The 23,234-nt window shown below is 50.9% G+C and overlaps 1 protein-coding gene across 2 annotated transcripts in view; it reads left to right on the top strand.

The window, feature by feature from the left end:
• Positions 1-23,234, top strand: part of LOC123762116 (protein sax-3) — a 498,674-nt gene that overhangs the window by 164,911 nt on the left and 310,529 nt on the right. The gene's annotated exons all lie outside the window — the stretch shown is intronic.

The following is a 23,234-nucleotide window of genomic DNA, read 5'->3' as shown; positions in this document are numbered from 1 at the left end:
CAACTGAAAATCTTCTGATTATTTGCTAAAGAAATACTGTTAAGTTATTTGGTTGGCCAGTTTTAAGTATGTGCTTAAAAGTTAAAATTATATTTTTATACAATAATGTGACGATAGTAATTTCAAAATACTTTTTGGTGTAATGGGAGTCATTTTGGGCTGCTCTCTCACAGCTCACACTGCTCTCACACTGAAAGTTGGTACGCACGCTCGCTCCCACCTAACCCAACCACTTGGGCTGGACGGTAGAGCGACGATCTCGCTTCATGCAGGTCGGCGTTCGATCCCCGACCGTCCAAGTTGTTGGTGGCCACCATTCCTTCTCCCCGTCCCATCCCAAATCCTTATCCTGACCCCTTCCCAGTGTTAAATAGTCGTAATGGCTTAGCGCTTTCCCTTGATAACTCCCTCCCTCGTTCCCACCTAGCTAAGCTCACCTAGCTAAGCTCACCTAGCTAAGCCCAACTAGCTAAACTCGCATAGCTGTATGCAGCCGTTTCTTAGCTAGTTGCGCTAACGTAGCTATGATCAGTGTACTCGCTTAGCTGTGCTTGCAGTATTCAACATCTACACGTGCCGGCTGGGGCAATGATTGTGGATCCTCAATATCATATCTTCTAGTGAAGATGTCTGTGTACTGGTAGCGCCACTACCCTACGGCACACCTGACTCCGTCCACTCACGTACTGAAGAAGGGTGTCCTCACATACCCCTGGGGTTCACCTGTGGCTCCAGCTCACACCCGAGGCCTCGTCTGCTAGATCAATCTCAAGAACCTTGTCTATACCCTCTTCATAGAGCCCGTTTTTTTATTACCTTTCCGATAGTCCTGGATATCTTGTATGTTGTGAACATGTCTCTTTTCTCTTGTTTTCTAGCTATGTTTTTCAAGTGTTTTCTCCCTTTCTCCTGTTTTCGCCTGTTTCCACGCACCTAACTACGTCAGTTTTCATTCCAGCCTTGCGACCAAGTTCAGGGCTTCTCAGTTTGAGTTTAAAATTATTAATAAATAGCGTGAAGGTTCTGGGCTGGCGGGGCTGACTCGTCATTGGTCTTCAGAATGTGGTCTTAAAATTTCGTGAGAGGTTATTATTTAAGTGTCCGAAGACTTGTTACCTGTTGTTGTCCTGGCCGACGTCTTGACCGGTGATCCAGTTCCGCTCTCTGCCCGTCTCTCTGCCAGATCCGACCGCTTGCCTGCCTGCCTGCCTGCCTGCCTGCCTGCTTGCCTTACTAACCTGCCAACCAGCCTGCCTCTCCGCTCGCCGGTATATGCGTGTGTTGTATGTCCTATGCTAATTACCTGGGAGTGATGCAGGGAGTGACTGGAGGTGTTGGAAATAGGTCGTCCATATTTAGTCTCGCAGAAAGGTCGTGAGAGCTAAATGGCGCCGTAAATCATGTGTTAATGCAACTCGTAATGGTTTAAGGGGGTGTGTGGGGGGGTGGGGCTTGAGTTATGGGACCGGGAAGATGGGGGGGTGGGAGGAGATGATGCAGAGAGGGAAGGAAGTGGGAGAGAGGAATGGAGGAAGTAGTAGTGTGTGAGAGAGGAATACGTCCGGGTGTTAAGGTGCGCATATTGCTGTTTGAACATATGTTCTCCCCCGGGCCACCGCCATCAGTGTTTACCTGTGTGTCGTACCTGTTGGCGCCGGGACAGCCGCCCAGCGCCACCTGTCTCTCGCTACTGGCGGCTCATGCATCTTGTGTTTGTCTCCCATCTTCCTCTCCCTGTCCCCTCCCACACACGCCTCCCCCTCCCACACTCACCCCTCCCACACTAACCCCTCCCCCTCCCACACTCACCCCTCCCACACTCACCCCTCCCCACACTCATCCCTCACATACTCACCCCTCACACACTCACCCCTCCCCACACTCACCCCTCCCACACTCATCCCTCACATACTCACCCCTCACACACTCACCCCTCCCCACACTCACCCCTCCCACACTCACCCCTCCCACACTCATATCAGTTCCCTTCCACACTCCCACCATCACAACTCCCTCCGCGTTCCACTACCCCCATCCCTTCCACGCCCATCCCTCTTACACCCTCTCCCACATTTCGCTGTAAATAATGCTGTGCACACAGTTTTGTGCATTCTCCGGTGCACAGAACTGTGTGTGTGCATGGAACACGTACAGCAAGTCCAGCTCTTTATCCCCTCACTCTTAACCACACCTCCCAAGAACATAATTCCCCCCCCCCCCGTGTCTTGAGGAGTGGTGACCTTGGGGGGGAAAGTTTGCTCCCGCGGGAGGAAAGTAACGCTGCAAGTCCGAGTGGGAATGCCGCGCGGGGAGTTAATTCCTGGTGATGAAGGCTGATGATGCCCCATGATGTTGATGAGGCGGCAGAGATCACGCAAATGACCCCAAATGACCCCGGGCGGATTTGTGGGGGATTGGTGCCGGGATCTTGAAGGTCTTGTGGCGTCTTGGAGATCTGCAGGCCTGGCTTGGGTTCCCAGGGGGGGGGGAGGCTGCATCTCTCTCTCTGTCTCTGTCTCTCTCTCTCTCTCTCTGTCTGTCTCTCTCTCTCTCTCTCTCTCTCTCTCTCTCTCTCTCTCTCTCTCTCTCTCTCTCTCTCTCTCTCTCTCTCTCTCTCTCTCTCTCTCTCTCTCTCTCTCTCTCTCTCTCTCACTTCTACTGTTCAGTTGATATTCGTTCCACTCTTTTTCAACGAGACTGTACAGTGTTAATACTGAATTAAGCGAGACATTAAGCTATCGTCTGGCTCGGCACCATATTGGTTTGTTGACATACCCTGTAATGTGTTCCATTTAGGTGGGGGGGGGGGGTGTGGTGGGGGAAGGTGACAAAATGTGTTCCAATTCTCTGGGGGGGGGGGGGTTTCCTTTGTCGAGTTGCAGGCATGTGGAGATAGCTGCATGTTGCGATATATGTAATATCGTTCAGCTATTTAGGTGAAGGTTGACAAGCTTGCAGGGTCCACAACATCGCTGTTGTTGCTGCTTGTTAGTTGAACTTCACGGAAACGGGGCCTCAGAAGGGGGGGGGGGCGGGGGAGGGGGTTTAGGAGGGGACAAAAAAAATAAATGAAGGACGAAAGTTTAGTTGGAAAAGTTCCGTCTTCATAGAGACTCGTATATTCTGTTTTTTGGTAATTGTTGCTTACTTTTGTTGCTTTTTATTAGTTTCCTGAATGTTTTGTTTTGGGTTTTATTCTGTCTTTCTCGAGTCGTCGTTATTATGGTCGTCCTCGTCGTCATTATGGTCGTCATTATGGTCGTCCTCGTCGTCATTATGGTCGTCCTCGTCGTCATTATGGTCGTCATTATGGTCGTCCTCGTCGTCATTATGGTCGTCATTATGGTCGTCCTCGTCGTCATTATGGTCGTCCTCGTCGTCGTCTTGAGATCGTCGTCGTCACGAGGTTAGGGGGGGGGGGGGGGTGTTAAGGGAAGGAGAGCGTCTAGGGGTAAACCCTACATTCTTACCCTAGTTTGAGCACTTTGTTTTAACAAACTCAAATGGCCACTGGGGTGAGGACGACCCAGCAGCCTGTAGTGTCTAGGTCATCACACCCGCCAGCCTGTAGTATACTGTAATTTACTTCATTTCACGTAGAATAACAGCCGCGTGTAAAATCAATATCAGTTTGTATTTTAAGAGTTGTATCCGGCAACCCGATATGCGACCAGTCTTCCCTGATCATTACTTGGTCTGTGAGGCTATTAACGTCCTACCCCGAAGGCCCACAGACCCATCACAGCCTGACTGATCCAATAACCCCAGCAGAAAGTGTATAGTTTTGGAAGATGGCTTGAAAACAGCAACTGTATTTAGACCAGTGCATATTTGCTACAACAACAACAGGCATGTGCAGCCAGTTGTAAGCCACAGCTTACACGGACGTGTGGCTCGGGGCGTCCCAGGCTGTTGGTGGTGGCAAGCCGCACAGTGGTTGAAACAAGTGGGGGGACATTAATTACCAGGGGGCCACAATGAGGCTAATGAGCTACCGGGTGTTGTGGGAGGCGGGGAAGAGAGTTAATGTTCTTGACGATAGGCGTCGGGGAGTGTACACTGTTCCCTGTCACACAGTGGGTGGTGTGGGGGAGGGGGTGTGGTGGTGGTGTAGAGGGGGGGTGAGGAGGGGGTGTTGTGGTGTAGGGGGGGGGGGTGGGGAGGGGGTGTTGTGGTGGTGTAGGGGGGTGAGGAGGGGGTGTTGTGATGGTGTAGGGGGGTGAGGAGGTGGTGTTGTGGTGGCGTAGGGGGGTGAGGAGGGGGTGTTGTGGTGGCGTAGGGGGGTGAGGAGGGGGTGTTGTGGTGGCGTAGGGGGGTGAGGAGGGGGTGTTGTGGTGGCGTAGGGGGGTGAGGAGGTGGTGTTGTGGTGGCGTAGGGGGGTGAGGAGGGGGTGTTGTGGTAGTGTAGGGGGGTGAGGAGGTGGTGTTGTGATGGTGTAGGGGGGTGAGGAGGGGGTGTTGTGGTGGCGTAGGGGGGTGAGGAGGGGGTGTTGTGGTGGCGTAGGGGGGTGAGGAGGGGGTGTTGTGGTGGCGTAGGGGGGTGAGGAGGGGGTGTTGTGGTGGCGTAGGGGGGTGAGGAGGGGGTGTTGTGGTGGCGTAGGGGGGTAAGGAGGGGGTGTTGTGGTGGCGTAGGGGGGTGAGGAGGGGGTGTTGTGGTGGCGTAGGGGGGTGAGGAGGGGGTGTTGTGGTGGCGTAGGGGGGTGAGGAGGTGGTGTTGTGGTGGCGTAGGGGGGTGAGGAGGGGGTGTTGTGGTGGCGTAGGGGGGTGAGGAGGGGGTGTTGTGGTGGCGTAGGGGGGTGAGGAGGGGGTGTTGTGGTGGCGTAGGGGGGTGAGGAGGGGGTGTTGTGGTGGCGTAGGGGGGTGAGGAGGGGGTGTTGTGGTGGCGTAGGGGGGTGAGGAGGGGGTGTTGTGGTGGCGTAGGGGGGTGAGGAGGGGGTGTTGTGGTGGCGTAGGGGGGTGAGGAGGGGGTGTTGTGGTGGCGTAGGGGGGTGAGGAGGGGGTGTTGTGGTGGCGTAGGGGGGTGAGGAGGGGGTGTTGTGGTGGCGTAGGGGGGTGAGGAGGGGGTGTTGTGATGGTGTAGGGGGGTGAGGAGGTGGTGTTGTGGTGGCGTAGGGGGGTGAGGAGGGGGTGTTGTGGTGGCGTAGGGGGGTGAGGAGGGGGTGTTGTGGTGGCGTAGGGGGGTGAGGAGGGGGTGTTGTGGTGGCGTAGGGGGGTGAGGAGGGGGTGTTGTGATGGTGTAGGGGGGTGAGGAGGTGGTGTTGTGGTGGCGTAGGGGGGTGAGGAGGTGGTGTTGTGGTGGCGTAGGGGGGTGAGGAGGGGGTGTTGTGGTGGCGTAGGGGGGTGAGGAGGTGGTGTTGTGGTGGCGTAGGGGGGTGAGGAGGGGGTGTTGTGGTGGCGTAGGGGGGTGAGGAGGGGGTGTTGTGATGGTGTAGGGGGGTGAGGAGGTGGTGTTGTGGTGGCGTAGGGGGGTGAGGAGGGGGTGTTGTGGTGGCGTAGGGGGGTGAGGAGGGGGTGTTGTGGTGGTGTAGGGGGGTGAGGAGGGGGTGTTGTGGTGGCGTAGGGGGGTGAGGAGGTGGTGTTGTGGTGGCGTAGGGGGGTGAGGAGGGGGTGTTGTGGTGGCGTAGGGGGGTGAGGAGGGGGTGTTGTAGTGGCGTAGGGGGGTGAGGAGGGGGTGTTGTGGTGGCGTAGGGGGGTGAGGAGGGGGTGTTGTGGTGGCGTAGGGGGGTGAGGAGGGGGTGTTGTGGTGGCGTAGGGGGGTGAGGAGGGGGTGTTGTGGTGGCGTAGGGGGGTGAGGAGGGGGTGTTGTGGTGGCGTAGGGGGGTGAGGAGGGGGTGTTGTGGTGGCGTAGGGGGGTGAGGAGGGGGTGTTGTAGTGGCGTAGGGGGGTGAGGAGGGGGTGTTGTGGTGGCGTAGGGGGGTGAGGAGGGGGTGTTGTAGTGGCGTAGGGGGGTGAGGAGGGGGTGTTGTGGTGGCGTAGGGGGGTGAGGAGGGGGTGTTGTGGTGGCGTAGGGGGGTGAGGAGGGGGTGTTGTGGTGGCGTAGGGGGGTGAGGAGGGGGTGTTGTGGTGGCGTAGGGGGGTGAGGAGGGGGTGTTGTGGTGGCGTAGGGGGGTGAGGAGGGGGTGTTGTGGTGGCGTAGGGGGGTGAGGAGGGGGTGTTGTGGTGGCGTAGGGGGGTGAGGAGGGGGTGTTGTGGTGGCGTAGGGGGGTGAGGAGGGGGTGTTGTGGTGGCGTAGGGGGGTGAGGAGGGGGTGTTGTGGTGGTGTAGGGGGGTGAGGAGGGGGTGTTGTGGTGGCGTAGGGGGGTGAGGAGGGGGTGTTGTGGTGGTGCTTCCTTGTCGCTCTCTGAGGGGTAGTGACGTTTGGTGTTGTTGTTCTAGATTTAGTTATTGAGAAGGAAATGTCCCATGTAGCACGGGCTATGGTGAACCCGTAACATGGACGTCTAGTGATATGCTCTACCTCTATTAGTCTTGGTGTACCTGTTGTCATATCATTAAACTGTTCTGACGTTCGCATTCTTTGTCGAATCTTGCCTTGAAGTTGTGGGTGGAGGTGGCTTCCAGAACTCCTTCTAATGGTGCATTCTACTTGTTAACCATCCGTATAGGGTATCTTCTTGAGGTTATCTTGAGATGATTTCGGGGCTTTAGTGTCCCCGCGGCCCGGTCCACGACCAGGCCTCCACCTCCAGGAAACAGCCCGTGACAGCTGACTAACACCCAGGTACCTATTTTACTGCTAGGTTTTTTACTATAACAAGGGCATAGGGTGAATGAAACTCTGCCCATTGTTTCTCGCCAGAACCCGGGACCACAGGATCACAAGTCCAGTGTGCTGTCCGCTCGGCCGACCGGCTCCCATAAAAGTATTTGAGTATGATTATTTCCTTAAATTTCTTCGACACATTTGCATTTCCAGCTTCCACTTGTGTCCTTTTTTTTTTTTTTTTTTTTTTTTTTTTTTTTTTTTTTTTTGAGATATATACAAGAGTTGCTACATTCTTGTACAGCCACTAGTACGCGTAGCGTTTCGGGCAAGTCCTTAATCCTATGGTCCCTGGAATACGATCCCCTGCCGCGAAGAATCGTTTTTTCATCCAAGTACACATTTTACTGTTGCGTTAAACAGAGGCTACAGTTAAGGAATTGCGCCCAGTAAATCCTCCCCGGCCAGGATACGAACCCATGACATAGCGCTCGCGGAACGCCAGGCGAGTGTCTTACCACTACACCACGGAGACAGCCAAACTATCGATCCACTTTCACTTATAAGGCTGTCCTTGTCCACCTTGTCAAGTCCTTCCCTCCTCTATGGTTGTGAGGTCTGCTTCCCTTACCCTCTCTTAGCTTGGCACTGATCTTGATGCAAGGTCTTAAAAATTTACGACCTCTTAATTTTTGGTCTTGTGCTTCACTAGGTGCGGATTCCAGGCCGGTGCAGCATATTCCAAGATGTTAAACATTTTATATGGGCCTCTGGAGATGGTGTTGGAATTATATTCATTCTCAAGTCTTTTCTCTCTGATTTCTGTGGTTGGTTTCCCTTTAAGATGTAAATCCCTCCTTGTCTCCTTTCTCCATCTTCATTACCTTATACTTGTTGGGATTGAATTCGTGAGCCATTTGTTTGCCCTCTCCCGAAGGTTAAGGTCATCGTGTAGTTAGTGCTCTCCTCCTCGGTGATGGTGGAGGTGGTGCCGGGGCAGGTAGTGTGGTTATCTTGAGATCTTGAGATTATCTTGAGATGATTTCGGGGCTTTTTAGTGTCCCCGGAGCCCGGTCATCGACCAGGCCTCCACCCCCAGGAAGCAGTCCGTGACAGCTGACTAACACCCAGGTACCTATTTTACTGCTAGGTTACAGGGGCATAGGGTGAAAGAAACTCTGCCCATTGTTTCTCGCCGGCGCCTGGGATCGAACCCAGGACCACAGGATCACAAGTCCAGCGTGCTGTCCGCTCGGCCGACCGGCTCAATTATGGTGAGAGATAATTGCATTATTTAGGAGTGAATATAACTGAGAGATTGTATAGGATGAAAATCTGGGAGACAGTGAACAATGGCCAACTGCAGGAACGACCGAAGAAGAATGAGAGAGAATGGAACCCAAGAGCCATAACGAGTAAATATTGGAGAAGGCTAAAGACCAATTATCCTAAACGAACGAGTGAACCATCGACTGCAGTTAAGTGAACGATGTGAAGTGGAAAACCAGCTACATTGTCTCAAATCAAAATTAATTTCCTGGCCTCTGTGGATTACCTTGTCGAATAAAGTGAAAGGTTGGAATTCCACAATTGAAATTTGTATTTCAAATATTGTCAGTGCCCGTTGCTAGCTCGTGCACCCCCTTCGTGCTCCCCCTTCGTGCACCCCCTTCGTGCTCCCCCTTCGTGCTCCCCCTTCGTGCACCCCCTTCGTGCTCCCCCTTCGTGCACCCCCTTCGTGCTCCCCCTTCGTGCTCCCCCTTCGTGCTCCCCCTTCGTGCTCCCCCTTCGTGCTCCCCATTGCAAGTTGCAAGCTCCCCATCGCCAGTCGAGCCTCTAAATACCCAATACTTTCACCTAATACGTCGCATTCTTGACGGAATCTACCAAAATGTTGGGGAGCTGGTCGGCCGAGCGGACAGCACGCTGGACTTGTGATCCTGTGGTCTTGGGTTCGATCCCAGGCGCCGGCGAGAAACAATGGGCAGAGTTTCTTTCACCCTATGCCCCTGTAACCTAGCAGTAAAATAGGTACCTGGGTGTTAGTCAGCTGTCACGGGCTGCTTCCTGGGGGTAGAGGCCTGGTCGAGGACCGGGCCGCGGGGACACTAAAAAGCCCCGAAATCTTCTCAAGATAACCTCAAGATAGATGCTCTGCCTCGGTAGTTGAAGTGGCTTGCTCGGAGCCCAATGTTTCTGGTTAGACTACCTGGTCGACGACCGGGCCGCGGGGACGCTAAGCCCCGGAAGCACCTCAAGGTAACCTCAAGGTAGACTACACAGTTTCAATTTGCCACTCTGTAACAAATTGAGAGAAGAGGCTGAAATGTTGGCATTATCGAAAACCGAAGTTCTGGTCTTTAAATATTGGGAGATGTTCAAAGGTGAGACCGTAAGCCTTCAAGTGTCTCAAGTCAACTATCGATATTTCTGGAGCCACAGCTTAGCGCCTTGATCTTCAGTATAAGAGTGACTTGAACGATCAATCTTGAAGTGAACGATATCGATGATGGTTACCTTGAGGTGCTTCCGGGGCTTAGCGTCCCCGCGGCCCAGTCGTCGACCAGGCCTCCTGGTTGCTGGACTGATCAACCAGGCTGTTGGACGCGGCTGCTCGCAGCCTGACGTATGACTCACAGCCTGGTTGATCAGGTATAAATGATACATGCAATAAAATCACCGACCTCAGCGGTGATACACGGCGTCTTGAGTTATGTTCAGTGTCTTAATTATCTTGTGTCTGGTTAGAAATGTATCTTGAGCATTAGTGAGTAGTCCTCTACCATCCCAACTTCCTAACATAGTGTGGTTGACCCCTGTTAAATTGCCATGATTTCGGGGCTCAACGTCCACGCGGCCCGGTTCTCGACCAGCCCTTAATGGGCCCCCTCCGCTCCCCTGTGGTCCTGTTCAATCCCAGCTAACTTAAGACATAAGCTGACCCTCAAACTCCAAAGTGCTCATTAATCTAAGCTTCTGGATGTATAAGCTTATGCTTGACTTGGTGTGAAGTTTCCTGGGTGGTTATCTTGAGATGATTTCGGGGCTTTAGTGTCCCCGCGGCCCGGTCCTCGACCAGGCCTCCACCCCCAGGAAGCAGCCCGTGACAGCTGACTAACACCCAGGTACCTATTTTACTGCTAGGTAACAGGGGCATAGGGTGAAAGAAACTCTGCCCATTGTTTCTCGCCGGCGCCCGGGATCGAACCCGGGACCACAGGATCACAAGTCCAGCGTGCTGTTCGCTCGGCCGACCGGCTCCCTTAACCCGGGTGACGGGTTCCAGCCGCCTGTTGCGGTTGGCGGTCCCTTCCTGGGTGGCTGAGTCTGCCGGGGACCGTTAATGGCCTTTGCTAATGCGCAACTCATATTCGTATTCCCGTCTTGTATTTTTTGATTGTATGCATACGTCAGGCTGCGAGCAGCCGCGTCTAACAGCCTGGTTGATCAGTCCAGCAACCAGGATGCCTGGTCGACGACCGGGCCGCGGGGACACTAAGCCCCGGAAGCACCTCAAGGTAACCTCAAGGTATGCTGTATGTCTCGGGTAATTTATGTATTATGCAAATTACCATCAATGTTAATTTAATTTCAATTCTCTTCTTTAATTACTTAATGTTGCATTTTTGCCTAAATTTGTTTTATTTGAAATTTAATATTAGGTTGCAAGCTTTGTTGCAAGGGAATGGTTACATAACATGGCTGAAAGACATAGTTATTCAGTGTTATAACTTGTAAATAGTATAAATGAGATTGTGATTAAAGATTCAGAATCTGCTTATCCGTCCGGACTTAGCAGTAGACTACATCACGCAGGAAAACTGTGGTAAACTAACTGTGAAATTGCATCAGTTTCGACGCAATATTGACGAAAAATACAACCGGTACCTGATCAGAAAGGTACGAACCCCCACCTATAAAAGTCCACTATGGGCTCACCATAGCCCGTGCTGCTTGGAACTTTTTGTTCCAGGTAGCGATTCTTAAATAACGACAACAACTCACCTATAACCTATCTGGGCCGATGCATAGAAAACGTCACCCCTACGGTGCTTGGATGTATAATAATACATCCTACTTGGAAGGGGTCAGGATAAGGATGTGGGATGAGACGGGGGAGGGAAGTAATGGTGTCCAACCACTTGGACAGTCGGGGATTGAACGCCGACCTGCATGAAGCGAGACCGTCTAGGGGGGGCCAGGAGCGCTAAGTCGTTCTTGTTTTTGCTGTTCGGCGTCGCCTGGAGCCAGCCGTGACAGACGCGCTAACCGGATTGGTGTTTCCGGCCCCACAGAGCCCGAGCCGATCACAGGGAGAGGGAGAGACACCTGTTGCCTCCGTCCCCTCTGCCTCGCTGCCTGAATAGCTGGCTTTGTGGGTTGGGGAGTAGTTGGCTGGCTTTGTGGCTTGGGGAGTAGTTGGCTGGCTTTGTGGCTTGGGGAGTAGTTGGCTGGCTTTGTGGCTTGGGGAGTAGTTGGCTGGCTTTGTGGCTTGGGGAGTAGTTGGCTGGCTTTGTGGCTTGGGGAGTAGTTGGCTGGCTAGAATAGCTGGCTGTGTGTGTCAGGGTGCTGTAGCTGGTTTTGGATAGTGATAATAGCTGGCTTTGTGGCTGGCCTAGAATAGCTGGCTGTGTGTGTCAGGGTGCTGTAGCTGGTTTTGGATAGTGATAATAGCTGGCTTTGTGGCTGGCTAGAATAGCTGGCTGTGTGTGTCAGGGTGCTGTAGCTGGTTTTGGATAGTGATAATAGCTGGCTTTGTGGCTTGGGGAGTAGTTGGCTGGCTTTGTGGCTGGCTAGAATAGCTAGCTGTGTGTGTCAGGGTGCTGTAGCTGGTTTTGGATAGTGATAATAGCTGGCTTTGTGGCGGTTTATGATTACGGAGCCAGCTGGGTTGCTGGAAGGTTGTTTATGACTCATTGCTTGTATAGCTGGCTTCGTGGTCCAACGTCATTGTAGACAAGCTTGTCTGCCTGTCTGCTTTATTATGTCAATCTGCTTGCTGCCTACCTGCCTGTCTGCGTCCCTACATACCATCCTACTTGCATGCTGGCCTGGATAACTAGATAGCCAGATGAATGGGTGGCTGGCCGTACCAGCCTGCCAACAATGAGTTTACTAGTGGTCTGATAGAGTCGCTGATTGATAGTTTGACTCCTCTGATGGTCTCCACGGTCGGGTGGTCAATCCCAGGCCTGATCAACCCACTTAGGCTGTTAACGGGGAGAAGTGTGCCCCCGGGATAGGCCAGCTGGCAGCGCTACCACACACACATGGATAAATAATATGAAGCAACACGAATGGTTGGTGATACAATATTAAATAAAGTGGGAAGAGGAGGAATAGTGAACATGATTTTAATAAAGGGTTGTTAACCAAACCACACACTAGAAAGTGAAGGGACGACGACATTTCGTTTCACAATCGACTTGAGAATGGTTCAAGATGGACCGAAACGTCGTCGTCCCTTCACTTTCTAGTGTGTGGTCTGGTCAACATATTTCAGCCACGTTATTGTGACTCCTCGTCTGCTTGAAAAAGGGTTTATAAGGGTGTGTACGAGAGGGAGTACACGTGTGTAATCGTCTAGATGAGCTTGCAGGATCGAGCTTCAGCTATTAAGCCCTGCCTTTCCCACCCACTACAATAACCAGTGTCACCTCCATGTATCAATATGTTTCTTAATAAGGCTGTATTTTCATTCATGCGTGAGTGCTTGCTCTGACGGAATATAAGAGTGAATTGTCTAAGACGATTAAAATTAAACCTAATACCTGGTTGAAGGGGTTCTGGGAGTTCTTCTACTCCCCAAGCCCGGCCCGAGGCCAGGCTCGACTTGTGAGAGTTTGGTCCACTAGGCTGGTTTGACAAAGGCAAAGGCCAGGCAAACCTAATCAGGTTTGTTCTACAAAATGTGTTTTTTAAGGTTACGTTTAGGTAGTTGATCTTACTCGGTGACTTACTTGAAATTTGTAATTATCACTGGTACTATTCTGGGCGGGTCGATGCACTCACACCATGGGCATACCATACCATGTCACAGTAATGGTTTCTCGAGCACATGCAGGTAAGACCAGGCTAGGACACGGGGTGAGGGAGGGGTGGGGGGGGGAGGAAGGAATGGCGGGAAGGAGGGTGCTGGATCATAGGCATGATTAACCTTCTCTAAATATTAATGAAGGTCTCCAGTGATTAGCTCGGTGTATATACGGGTGGAGACAGGCACCTTCCAAGGAAACTTGAGTGCTCCTTTACTCCCCAACTCCGTTTTCTACTTGTTGGCGTCGTTTTCTATTGCACTGCCGTTATCTGGATTCAAGTTTTCTACTAACGTTGACGTTATCTGTATTTTGGTCCAATTGTCTTCCCCCATTTTGGGTCTTGGTGTTTTTTTCACTGCTGTTCTTGTGTTTTTTCATTCGTTTTTTTGTTTCATCTAACTAGGTTAACAGTTCCATCATCAGCGCTAATTTATATCAGACGAGAAGCAGGGAAGTGTTCAGGGGAAGTGTAGAACTGACTTAGTATCTGTATATGACTGTTGAAGTGCTAAGGTCGTCAGATACATTACTGTCTCTGGTACTCTTGCCAGCAGCAGAAGTAGCAGAAACAGCAGCAGCGAGCACCACAGCAGCAGCAGCAATAGTAGAAGCAGCAGTAGCAGTGCACAGTATTCGTCACCGTAGTGGTGGTACTGACTCTAGGGGAAGGATTGTCCGGTGGCAGGCGACTGTACCGTCCCGCTCTCTTTATTATGCAAATCACCCACATGGATTTGTAAGGCCGACTAGGGACTGTATACAGCCGCCCCTGTGGTCGCCCCTGTGGCCGCCCCTGTGGCCGCCCCCGTGGCCGCCCCTGTGGCCGCCCCTGTGGCCGCCCCCGTGGCCGCCCCCGTGGCCGCCCCTGTGGCCGCCCCTGTGGCCGCCCCTGTGGCCGCCTCCGTGGCCGCCCCCGTGGAAGCTCAGGACCCAGGCTTCAATAGCCGCGTGTATTAGGTAGAAGGTCGTGACTCGTCTCTCGGTGTTGCGAGGTTTAATGGGCCATTGATGGTCGGGGCCAGTGCACCTGCTGCTGGCAGCCAAGACTCTGATAATAAGCGGGATTTACCGGGTCACGAGTCAAGGAGATTGAAATTTATATCATGGTATCTATCACCGACGGGATGCGAATGTCTCACAGGTGTGTTCTAGTGTGTGTGTGGGGGTTAAAGCATGACATATTGCCGCTGGGGGTGGTGGTGCAATAGCAACTGTCAGTGTCGTGGTCTGTTGAGGCATGTTGCCGACAGTTCTTGCGGCCCTCCACTCCGAGGTGGTCGGTTGCATGGATAAGTTGCCTTCCGTTGCATTCAATGAGAAGTCTTGCAATTAAGGGTTGTAGTATTGTTGAGTTTACTTGTATCACGCTTATTTGGACAGGTATATAGAGTGTACGTTGTGTTTTGTATCCGTTTGTGCGTGTATTGTGTTTTTCTGAGTGCTGTACAGGCAGCAGTGTGCTCCTCCACTGTGACTCAGGTTTCACTTCAACTATCTCATCAACTGGGGCTCGAGCAGTCTATTTATGTTGCAGGGTGTGGCGATAACTCTCACACACACACACACACACACACACACACACACACACACACACACACACACACACACACACACACACACACACACACACACACACATACACACACACATACACATACACATACACACACACACACACACATACACACACACATACACATACACACCACACCACACCACACACATACACACACACATACACATACACATACACACACACACACACACACACACACACACACACACACACACATACACACACACATACACATACACATACACACACACACACACACATACACACACACACACACACACACACACACACACACACACACACACACACACACACACATACACATACACATACACATACACATACACAGAGACAGACAGAGACAGAGACTACAGGATGACCTGGATAAACTGGAGGAATGGTCTAGAAAATGGCTGCTGAAGTTCAACTCTGGAAAGTGTAAGGTGATGAAATTAGGCGAAGGGAGCAGGAGGCTGAACACAAGGTATCATCTGGGAGGGGAAATCCTGCAAGAATCAAATAGAGAGAAGGATCTGGGGGTTGATATCACACCGAACCTGTCCCCAGAGGCCCACATCAAAAGAATATCATCAGCGGCATATGCTAGACTGGCCAACATAAGAACTGCCTTCAGAAACTTGTGTAAGGAATCTTTCAGAACCCTGTATACCACTTATGTAAGACCAATCCTGGAGTATGCAGCTCCAGCCTGGAGTCCATACCTAGTTAAACACAAGACAAAGTTAGAGAAGATTCAGCGGTATGCCACCAGGCTCGTCCCGGAACTGAGAGGATTGAGCTACGAGGAAAGGCTAAAGGAGCTGAACCTCACATCCCTGGAAAACAGAAGAGTAAGGGGAGACATGATAACCACCTACAAAATTCTCAGGGGAATTGACAGGGTGGACAAAGACAAACTCTTCAGCACGGGTGGGACACGAACAAGGGGACACAGGTGGAAACTTAGTACCCAGATGAGCCACAGAGACGTTAGAAAGAATTTTTTCAGTGTCAGAGTAGTTAATAAATGGAATGCACTAGGAAGTGATGTGGTGGAGGCTGACTCCATACACAGTTTCAAATGTAGGTATGATAGAGCCCAGTAGGCTCAGGAATCTGTACACCAGTTGATTGACAGTTGAGAGGCGGGACCAAAGAGCCAAAGCTCAACCCCCGCAAGCACAATTAGGTGAGTACAATTAGGTGAGTACACATACACACACACACACACACACACACACACCACACCACACCACACACACACACACACACACACACACACACACACACACACACACACACACACACACACACACACACACACACACACACACACACACACACACACACACTGTACCTCCCCTCCCTGCGTGTTCACGCTCATTATAGCGTAACTAAGCGTAAGAATGGAGGCGTAGGCGCACGCTCGGCCTCTAATCTTTATGTACTGTACATATATATATTTCTGCGTTACGATAATGTACAGTGGTCTTGTGATGAAGGTTAGCGCCGGTGTCGTAAATAAAGAGTTCTTGTGAGAAGTGAATTGGGGCGTAGGTGCGTCTGGCCGGGCTATTGTGCATCGTCGTGTTCCGTAGCGTTTCGTATTGTTGCTTTGCTTGGCAGGCGTGGCCCGTCTTGGTCGTGTCTTTGTAGTATCTTGTGAAGAACCTTCGCCTGACGTACCTTCGCAAGGCACACCTTCGCAAGGCTAGTACCTATTCTTTAATGGTACACACCAGATCCCCTTGTGTGGGTTCCACCGTAGTGGCGTTAGACCCTTCTTCTGGAGCTGTTGTATTCACTATAATCCTCTCTGATCTCCTTATAATCTGCCGCCAGGTGACGGACAACATCTGCTACTGAAATACAACAATGAAACATCTTCGTTTAAGAGTGATGAATTGAGGAATGGTCGCAGGGGGTTGTGGGAGGGGGAGGGGGGAGGGGGGGAATGAGTAATGGGATGGTATGAAAGAAGGTGTGAGATGGGATTATTTAAGGAGTAGCTGCAGCAGGTACTGGTTGGTAGCTGCTGGAGGAGGAGGTAAAGAGATGGTGGTATCCGATGGTGGTAAGGTGTAGGTGGGGAGGGGGTAGTGTTTACTAGTTAAGGGGGGCTGGGAAGGGGGGGTGGTGATTTTTTTGTTTACAACAATTGCAGAAGGAGAACGGTAGGGTTGTGGAGGAGGAGGTGAGTCAGGCCACACCAATGGAGTGTCACCGGTTGTAGTCCCAGACCCCGAAGGAGATGGGTGGGGGAAGCCCCCCCGCCTCCCTCGGGGTCTGGAAGGGGGGGAGGTCCCTCGGGGTCTATTTATCCCCAGACCCCGAGGGAGGAGGGGGCTGGGGATAAATAAATATGTATTTATTTGTTAATATTTCATTATTAGTAGTATAATTATTATCCATATGTATAGTTTCTAATGGTGTGGCATTGTTGTATTTTTCAGGTAAATCCCGGTCAGTGGAGAGTGTTCGAGACTTGAAGGGGGGGGGGCAGGGGGGAGGGGGGGGAGACTCCCACCCCCCCTGCAGGCGTAACGGGCTCCTCCTCCAAGGTGGGTAGTGTGTGTGTGTGTGTGTGTGGTGCTAATATGATCTTTGTTACATTATAATAATGAAGTAGGTCTGCTGTTGGAATAGTCGCAAGACAAAACTAACGCCATGCATTTTGTCATCATAAATATAAGAAGAAAGGAAAACTAATCTTCCAGTGAATCCTGTCAAACCTTTACCTGGGGTGCTTGGAGTATACCTGGAGTACACCTGGAGTATACCTGGAGTACACCTGGAGTATACCTGGAGTACACCTGGAGTATACCTGGAGAGGATTCTCGGAGTTCAACCCGTCTTAGATCAAGTCCATTCCATCAAACGATCGAGCCCAAAAACGCACTCATCAATTTTAACATGCTGTTTATTCAAAACAGGAATTTTCTCAAATATAAATGAAAATATTATTATATATAAGATAATTGTGCATATTTAGGCACTGGTTGGGCTAAGTGTTTAGGTTCTGTTGGCGATTACTTGTATTTGTAGTACGTAGGTGAAGCATTTATAGCGTTGTGATTCGAACAAAATTCGTCAGTGAAGCACTTGTTCCGGAAGTGTTTGAACGTCAGCAGTTGTGAGTCGTGTGTAAACCGTTTTTCATTCATAAACAGGGGGTTTGGCGGGTGCATGGAATGGACTTTGGCCTTTGTTTATGAGGACGGGCTGCAGAGTTGTTCTACCCCAAGTCCCGCCCAAGTCTCCCACAAGACTGGTCTTGTGTTAACGTGATCTAGAAGGCTGTTGCTTGGAGTAAGTGGCTATTACAGGCCAGGAGAGAACTGAGAATGCTGGGACCCAACCTGTTGGTGAAAACGTGTCTGGTGAAGTCGCTGGGAATTGGTCGTTAAGATTGCAACAGTTGTAAGATGGTGCTTGTTATCTGGGGCGGGGCCCTGGCCTCTGGCGGCGACGGGATTGTTGCGAGGTGTGGTGGTGGTGTGGTACTAGCGTGGTGCTAGCGTGGTGGTGGTGTGGTAGTAACGTGGTGGTGGTGTGGTAGTAACGTGGTGGTGGTGTGGTACTAACGTGGTGGTGGTGTGGTAGTAACGTGGTGGTGGTGTGGTAGTAACGTGGTGGTGGTGTGGTAGTAACGTGGTGGTGGTGTGGTAGTAACGTGGTGGTGGTGTGGTACTAACGTGGTGGTGGTATGGTATTAGCGTGGTGGTGGTGAGGTACTAACGTGGTGATGGTGAGGTACTAACGTGGTGGTGGTGTGGTACTAACGTGGTGGTGGTGTGGTACTAACGTGGTGGTGGTGGTGGTGTGGGTGGAGCAACGCAGGTTAGTTTAGTTCATATATTATCATGCACCCCATACCCATTTTGTGGGCGGTAGTGGAAAGGGTTACAGAGGCACATAATGGGCTCAGGGACTCAACCCCACAATTCATTTAACTAAGCAAGTTACAATCTTGATGAGCTAGTTACAAAATTCAATATAAGTCGTCACATCAACAATGGGTTCGAGATCGACCACAAGTACAGGTTCTAAATTAAGCAACTGACATATGTGGAGAGCCTAGTGTCACATTGATATGTTTGTCCTGCACACCGCCCCCCCCCCCTCCAGTGGGCAACACAGGGCCGTGAATTCTTTGCACACTACTATAGAGGACCTAAACACAAGCGCCAGAAATAATGATGCATAATCGAAAACGCCACTAGAGGCTTAAAACACTCTTGTAGCTACGAACGCGTTCACCAGGAGTTGGGAACACGGGCAGAGTTCTTTTCACCTGATGTGCCTATTCACCTAGCAATAAATAGGTACCTGGGAGTTAGACAGCTGCTCCGGGCTGCTTCCCGGGGATGTGTGTGTGTTACAGAGAAATATATATGTAGTAGACATAAAAGAGAGAAATATATCGGTTAGAAATCTGGGGTCCAAGAGCTAATAGCTGGATGCTGTAGACATCAGTAGTAAACACAGTAGAGGAGAGAGCGGAGGTGGATTGACTGACCTGGCAGAAAGCGAGGATGGGTGGGAGGGAGGGAGGGAAGGAGGGAGGGAAGGAGGAGGGAGGGAAGGGAGGGAGGGAGGAAGGGTAGGGAGGGAGGGAGGAAGGGTAGGGAGGGAGGAAGGGTAGGAAGGGAGGGAGGAAGGGTAGGGAGGGAAGGAGGAAGGGTAGGGAGGGAAGGAGGAAGGGTAGGGAGGGAGGGAAGGGAGGGAGGGAAGGAGGTAGGGTAGGTAGGCTAGGGGAAACATTAACAAATAAGCTTGGTGTGTGCAGCACTCTTCAAATTACGATCCTGCTTAAATGGACGTTCCAGATTGCATCCTCTTCCTCCCTCCCATCCCATCTCTGTCCCACATACCCCCCCCCTTACCTCTTCCCCCCCCCCCCCTATCAGACCCACCTGCCCCCCCCCCCCCCACCCGGGTGTCGGGGGAGGGCTCCCCGGGGCTCAATAGGAGCGGGTTCTCCACCATTACACGCCAACAAAGTATTTTAAATAATTGCTCTGTTATACAGTTATGGGAGTGTATACCCGATTTATTTTTTGTTAGAATGATTTGTTGTAATATTTTAAGGGCTTCCTTGACAGGATAAATATTTTATAGTGGTTTTTTGTCGGGTGTTTTAAGGTATTGATGAGAATTCAACATGACTTCCTCTCTCTTTTGTGATGTATCTTTGTTGTTAGTGTGGCGGGGATGTGTGGGTGGGTGGGGAGGGGGGGAGTGGTGGGGAGGGGAGCCGGTCGGCCGAGTGGACAGCACGCTGGGCTTGTAATCCTGTGGGTTCCCGGGTTCGATCCCGGGCGCTGGCGAGAAACAATGGGCAGAGTTTCTTTCACCCTAGGCCCCTGTTAACTAGCAGTAAAATAGGTACCTGGGTGTTAGTCAGCTGTCACGGGCTGCTTCCTAGAGGTGGAGGCCTGGTCGAGGACCGGGCCGCGGGGACACTAAAAAGCCCCAAAATCATCTCAAGATAACCTCAAGATAACGTCTGCGCCGGAAGTTGGATTTTCAGGGAAAGATTGTGAAGGTTAATAAGATAAATGATGGTATAGGAGTTCCCAGAGAGACGGGGTAGAGTGATGAAAATGGAATGTTGACCAGACCACACACTAGAAGTTGAAGGGACGACGACGTTTCGGTCCGTCCTGGACCATTCTCAAGTCGATTCAAGTCGATCGACTTGAGAATGGTCCAGGACGGACCGAAACGTCGTCGTCCCTTCAACTTCTAGTGTGTGGTCTGGTCAACATACTTCAGCCACGTTATTGTGACTCATCGCCTGCTTAAAATGGAATGTTGTTGTCGTTGTTGTTGCAGGCGCTGATGCAGTCAGCTGTCACGGGCTGCTTCCTAGGGGTGGAGGGTCAGAGCACCTCCTCCCCACCACCCTCTTCCTTCTCCCCAAAGTCGTTGCTGGTCAACAAAACAAAGACAGCAGTTGTACACATAAGCAACTTTGAGAATCAATGGAAAATAAGTACCAACACAGACAAGTTCCATATAATACACATTGCAAAAAGAAACCCAGATCCCATTATCCTTAACCGCTCCGTCCAACATGGGGTGTATGATGTAGGTGTCTCTACACCTCCTCCCTCCCAAGTTCAAGTATGTTTATTGAGACAAGAAAGTAATACATCTCAAAGGGATAGAGTAGTTTAGGCTATTTCTACCTCCCCCCCCAGCCTCCCTCCCTATGTTTACGGGCTATTCATGCCCGTGCCACCTCTTGGGTGGCTTAATCTTTATCAATCCTCCCTATTCTCCTTTCCTACGCTTCCGTCCTTCCCTACATCTCCTCCCTCCCTTCCTACCCTCTCTTCCCCACCTCCCCTCCCTCCCCATGGATGAGGTTGGTCACTGATTACCGCACATCTGAGGCAGCCAGCGATGGGTGTCTGGGGAGATGTTTATCATCTTGACGGACGCCTGTTACCCACTTAATTTTTTTTACACTTTTTTCCTATTTTTTTATTTTCAGATTATATATTCGTAACCCATATTTACCTGATTTTCATTTGTGTATCAGTCTTTGGAAGGCTTGGTGGGTGCTCGCTGGCTGTGTTTAAGGTACTGGAAGCGCTCCTTATCCAGCGCTTAGCATCTCGCCAGAACACACCCATATGTACTTTATAAATCGCAGCTGTAAGTCGATTTATATGGAAAAAAAGCCAGACGCAGCGTCGCCAGACGTAGCGTCGCCAGACGTAGCGTCGCCAGACGTTCCGTGCTGTTGAAAGTTTTTTTTCTCATTGGCGGCTGTATCAAAGGAGTGATGTATAGGGCGGCGGTCGTATGCCCCGTTGATAGCGCAGTGGTCTACATCCTCACATGCAATCGATGTTCACGGGCTTAATCCCCTCGGCACAATAGAAACGGTTGGGCATATTTCCTTTCACCTGATGCTTCTCTTCACCTAATTAGGTAATCGGGAAGTTGTGGGTTGCATCCTGAGGAAGGTCAGTAGTTAGCCTTGGGGATCAGCGCAAGTACAGGCTTCCTGTCCCCACTAACGGGAATGACAGTAGCGAGGAATGAGGAATGCACAATTGTTAGTGATTGATTGATGAAGATTAAGCCACCCAAGAGGTGGCACGGGCATGAATAACCCGTAAAATCTGTGGTGGGAGATTTACCACAGGTGTAAGTACCTGGCGGTGGGAGGGGGTGTGGTGGGGGGATGTGGTATGGGTGCGCAATGGTTCTGTATTATGAGTGATCGTAGTGGGGGAATAAATGGAGTGGTAGAGTGGTGGCTATCAACTACCTACCACCACCACCACCCAACACAAGTCTGTGTGGTGGTGTAGTGGTCGTTGTCGTCCATAGGCCTATGGTGATGATAGTGATCGTCGTTGTATACAGTAGAGAAAAGGGTAGGCCTTGTCATACATTATACAAAGAATCAATTTATCTACATTAATATTTTCGACGGACGAGGACCGGCTCCTGGCCAGTAAGGGGAAGAGAGCCCCTGCTGTTCACCACACACTGAGGGAGCGAGAGGGGAGAAGAGGGTAATCAGCCGCGTAATGAAACTTGGCGAATTAGCGACATGAGAAGGTGAGGGGAGAAGCTACAGTTCATTTTCTTGTTGAGCGTTGATTATTGTATTGTATACTGAGCGTTGAGTATTGTATTGTATACTGAGCGTGTAAGCTGTGTTAGAAGGATACCTGATCAACCAGGCTGTCACTTATACACAAGATGTTTATACACATGATATTTATACATATGTGTATTAGCAGTCCATCATAAGAACATAAGAACAAAGGGAACTGCAGAAGGCCTATTGGCCCATACGAGGCAGCTCCTATTTATAACCACCTAATCCCACTCATATACATGTCCAACCCGCGCTTGAAACAATCGAGGGATCCCGGATCACACCTCCACCACGTTACGCGGCAATTGTTCCACAAATCAACAACCCTGTTACTGAACCAGTATTTACCCAAGTCTTTCCTAAATCATCCTCCTGTTTTGGTAGTACTTATAGTAACGATGAGGACCATAGTACATATACCGACTTACAGCGAAATTAGAAGAGTAGAAATCTGAACTTTTGAGTTGGACAAACTGGGAATTTTTTTTTTTTACTTGTGTTGCTTTGACAAACTAACCTAACCTTCCTAGGCCTAATACACGATATCTGAGGCCTAATATAGTCCATATGTGTGCTATACTAGGCCTAGGAATACTGAAGTTTGTTTGTTTAGCTTCATTTATTTTAAAATAATTCCTCACTAGTCAGTATACTACTATCTAAAAGCTAAGTACGTACGAATTCGTGACTATTGACGACTGTCAAAATAGTTACTATCTAAACAGGAGGACGGGTTGGTACTAGAGAAAACTGCTCCCAAAATATAAATATACTAAAGGGAAGATGATTCGCAGTGGAGGGATAAGAGATGTGACCAAAAGAGGAGAAAGCGAAGAGAAAATGGTGGAAATGGAGACGTTTACGGCGTCATCAGCGGAGGGAAGTGGAGGACTAGATTACATAGAGGGAGTGAGGGAGGGACGTAGGGAGGAGGGAAGAAGCGGGAACCCTTAGGGAGGGTTACCTTACCTTGACCTTGAGGTGCTTCCGGGGCTTAGCGTCCCCGCGGCCCGGTCGTCGACCAGGCCTCCTGGAGAGAGTAATGGAAAGGAAAGAGGGGGGGGGGTTGGAGGGCGATTAATTGGAAAAAAAGGAAGGTTTGAAGTTGAAAATGAAAATTATGGAACGGAGAAATGGTGGGAAAGCAGGGATAGGGATGGTGGTGGGAAGGTGAGAAAGGAAGGGGTAAGAGACTGGACCCAGACAGTCACTATGAGAGCTGAAGACGTCCTCCAGTAACTGGTGATGGTGCCGCCCTGAGACCAGCCCCCACACGGCCCCGAGACCAGCC

Source organism: Procambarus clarkii, chromosome 34 (genome assembly GCF_040958095.1).
Source record: "Procambarus clarkii isolate CNS0578487 chromosome 34, FALCON_Pclarkii_2.0, whole genome shotgun sequence".
Taxonomy (NCBI): domain Eukaryota; kingdom Metazoa; phylum Arthropoda; class Malacostraca; order Decapoda; family Cambaridae; genus Procambarus; species Procambarus clarkii.
Note: the sequence above shows the minus strand (reverse complement) of the source record. Positions and strands in the feature narration are given on the sequence as shown.